This window comes from Phalaenopsis equestris, unplaced genomic scaffold, assembly GCF_001263595.1.
Source record: "Phalaenopsis equestris unplaced genomic scaffold, ASM126359v1 Scaffold000002, whole genome shotgun sequence".
Lineage (NCBI taxonomy): Eukaryota > Viridiplantae > Streptophyta > Magnoliopsida > Asparagales > Orchidaceae > Phalaenopsis > Phalaenopsis equestris.
In genome coordinates this window covers 42,650,255-42,654,431 of record NW_018164444.1, presented here as the reverse complement: position 1 = coordinate 42,654,431, position 4,177 = coordinate 42,650,255, and positions in this window count along the sequence as shown.

Below are 4,177 nucleotides of genomic sequence, written 5' to 3'. Positions count from 1 at the left end.
CTTGGTCGCCTCTTAAAAAAAAGGAGCCGAACACGAACACACTTTTTGAGCTCGAAATATAAACGAGCCGAACACGAGCTGGGCATGGCTCGCTCGTGTTCGGCTTGTTTACACCCCTATTTACATAAGCTAACATATAAAGTTTTCTTTTTTTATATTTTTAAGACTCATGACGTTAACATAACATATTTAAAAAAAAAAAAAACCACTATCTATTTTTAAAAATTTTTAATAATTTTTTTATAAATAAAATGCACCTTTTTATATAAATATAATATATTATAATATCAAAATAAAAATTTAAGTATTAAATGTATAAATGCATAGAAATTTATGTGACATGCATAGAAATATCTCTTTTTTTAGGATAATTACAAACACAACACACGAAACATTGCTATTTACAAAAAAAATGACACCAAGGTATCTCTTTTTTTAGGATAATTACAAACAAACATTGCTATTTACAAAAAAAATGACACCAAGGTGACAATTATATACACCAATGTATTTATGCATGCCACAATGGTCCGGGGTTTGACCACCCGTAATTTTGAGATTTATTTATATATAATTAGAAAATTTTAATAATTTTTTAGGCAATTTGGTAATTTTACCGCCCTCAACAATTTTTTTTTTTTTTTTTGGCCAAATACTTGAAACAAATTAAATATTTGGTGAATTAAATATTTGGTGCTTTTGTCGGCCCTAAAGAATAAAGTTGGCTCGGCCGGTGTGGTTGAAGCTTTATGGCGAATTTTGATGTTTGTGCTAATTTGTAAATAGCAATGTTTTGAGTGCTATGTATGTAATTTTTTTTTAAATTAGACACATTGATGATATGTGATATGTTCGATACACCTCATATTTTAACATTACAGACTTTTATATGGCAAAAATATTGGGGCATCATACCTTACCAAATGCAAATATTTACTAGATAAAACGGCGTGCAGGATTGGAGATCATGAGCCACTCATGAGGCTTCCACAAAAACTTGAGGGGCATTCACATGCATACCACCCAATTCTTATATATTTACATATCTAACGCCTAATGTTGAGAATTGGGCCCTTATTTAGAGTCCTATTAGGAAAAAAGAGGATTATTGAAGAGGTCTAGGGGTTTGTTTGTAAAGCATTGTAATACCCCATTTAAGCTTGTCTTATGGATGTACAAAGTAGATTTTTTTGGAATAATTATATCTTTATGGTATAAGAGCCCAATCCTAACCGGTGCTAGGGATCGGCGTACAGAGACCAACAACGACTGAGGGAGCTGCGACGCCGGGGAAGGCAATATGTGCATCTCGACATGTGACAGGTACTGCTAGATAGTTTTCTTCTTATACTCTCCAAGCAGTACAAGAGAGCATCCAAACTGTTGATTATACAACATAACCGGTAGTTGGTAAGGATGCAGTGAGGGTACAAATTATATGACTTTGTCCAATATTTTATATGCTCCGTCTTTTCTAGTGAACTGTTTATTTATTAGTGTTATTATTCTCCAACTAAAATATGTTGTTTCTTTTTATATTCCTTTAGTGATCTTCCAAGAGAAAGGGAGCGTTGGACACTTAGGACTGGAGCGTGGCGTAGTGGTATCTGCTACTTGGACCAAGAGGGATGGACTCAGCTTTGACATCCAAGGTAGAGAGAGATGTTTGGAAGTCTCATTGTCAGATGTTGAAAGGAGATAAGAGTGGGATCCTCCCATTGAAGGTGTTTGGATGTGTGTTTTTTGCAAAGGATAACAGGTTGTCATTAGAGAAGTTAGATCCCATAACAGCGAAATGTGTGTTTGTGGGTTATTTTGCTACCTGTATGAGATATGTTTGTTGGATCTTAATTGAGAAGATATTGTTTGTGAGTATGGATGTGTCATTTAGAGAATTTGGACCATACTACAACGAGAACGTGACCTCACCCTTCGGTGACTCGCCAGATACTGGAGAAATGAGGCAATGGTGAATGTAGTACACGTGGGAGCAATACATTGTCCTGTGATGTAGGATGAATAGGATGGGAAATCAAAAAATGAGGAGAGTGAACCTAAAGGAGGAAAAATTCAGGTTGAAGGTGAGCTAAGGGTGTATACACGGAGAAAAAAGCAAAATGAGGGAACAGTGCTTGTAGTGTCACTTATGTCAGCAAGTTTCTTGTTCTGGTTTTCCCCGACTCCTGAGACACCTACACCATCCACCTCAAACTCAGAACTTCCAAATATGATTCCTCCTCCTCCTAACCCCCCAACTTTAAGGAGAATCTCTCGCGGCAATGCAAAACATTCTTCCGATTGGGAGCATAACATTGTTAACTTTGTTTCATATTTTAACATATCACATTTACATTGAGCATTCATTGCATCTTGGATACTGTCTCTATACCCAAGTGTTGATAGGTTACTAAAGAGTCACCTAAGTGAAAAGTGGCTATGCATAAAGAGCTTAGGGCTCTCGAAAAAAAACAAACATGGGAGACAGTGCCAATTCATGTAAGGAAAAAGATAAGTACAAAGCACGACTGGTGGCAAAAAGGTAAAATCAGACATATGACATTGACTAAATGATGAAATATTTACATGAGTAGCAAAGATGAGCACAGTGAGAACACCAGTTTCTCTGGCAGTGAATGGTGGGTGGAGGTTACACCAACTTGATGTGAAGAATGCATTTCTTCAAGGTGAGTTACTGGAGGAGATATATATGGAGATATCACCAGAATTCAATATGGTCCAGACAATGGGCAAGGTGTGTAGGCTCAGAAAGTCATTGTATGACTTGAAGCAGCATTCTCAAATTTGGTTTGACAGTTTAAAAAGATTATGGTGGGCATAGGATATCAGCAGATCATTGCAGACGACATTGTGTTCTTTCGACAACGTGAATGTCACACTACTATACTTGTTGTATATGTTAATGACATCATTGTCAACGATGATGATGATGTAGAGATTACTCGACTAAAGATAAGATTGAGCAATGAATTTAAGGTAAATGATAGTAGACAGCTTCGATACTTTCTTAGGATTGAAGTGGCTCATGAAACTAAAGGAATGATCTTGTCTTATAGAAAGTACGTACATGATCTCCTCACAAAAACAAGCATGCTGGGGTGCAAACCCGCAGTCTTTCCAATTGACCAGAAGGCCAAGCTGAGTGCAGAGACATGATAACTGGTTAATTGTGAGTGGTACCGGAAATTGGTGGGCTATCTGATCTATTTATGTCACACTCAACTCGATATCTCTTTTACAGTGAGCGAGGTGAGCACCTATATGCATAATTCAAAGAAGAGTCATATGGATGTGATGTATCAGATTTTGAGGTGCATGAAGAGTACACTAGGGAATGGGTTGATCTTCACAAAGAATGAAAATATAAAAATTGAGTTTTTGTGATGCTGACTGGGCGAATTATGCATATAACAAAAGATCCAACTTAGAACACTGCATGTTTGTAGGGAACTCAGTTTCTTGGAAGAGCAAGAAACAATCTGTAGTAGAGAGGTTAATAGCAGAGGCAGAGTACAAAGCTATGATCTTATGAATTGCCAAGATAATGTGGCGGAGAGCCTTGTGGTCGAGCTCAAGGTGGACCAAGGAACTCAAATGAAGTTGTGACTCAACAACAAATAAACTATCAGCGTTGCCAACAACCTGATGCACATGATAGAACCAAACATGTGGAGATTGATAGATTCTTCATCAAGGAAAAGCTGAAAAATAGATTACTGGAGCTAAGTCATGTAGCCACTGGAGAACAAGTGGTTGACTGCCTCACAAAAGGATTTAGTTCATTAAATTTGCCTAGGTAATGTGACAAGATTAGCTTAGTGGATATTTTTTGCCCATCATCTTGAGGGGGAGTCTTGAGAATTGAACCTTATTTAGGGTCCTATTGCGAAAAAAAGGTAAAATATAAGAAGTTTAGGGGTTTATTTATAAAAGAGTGTGATGCCCTATTTAAGCCCATGTTAAGAATGTACAAAATAGATTTCTTGGAATAATTCCATCTTTACCTAAATTTTTCTTTTATATTTCTACAATCCAAATCTTTCATATCACATAAATAATAACACTAATTTAAACTCAAAAAAAAAAAAAAAGTGAAATACAACTTCGACATCCATATATAAGATGATGCATATATAAAAATTAAAGTCTAGGTGTTAGA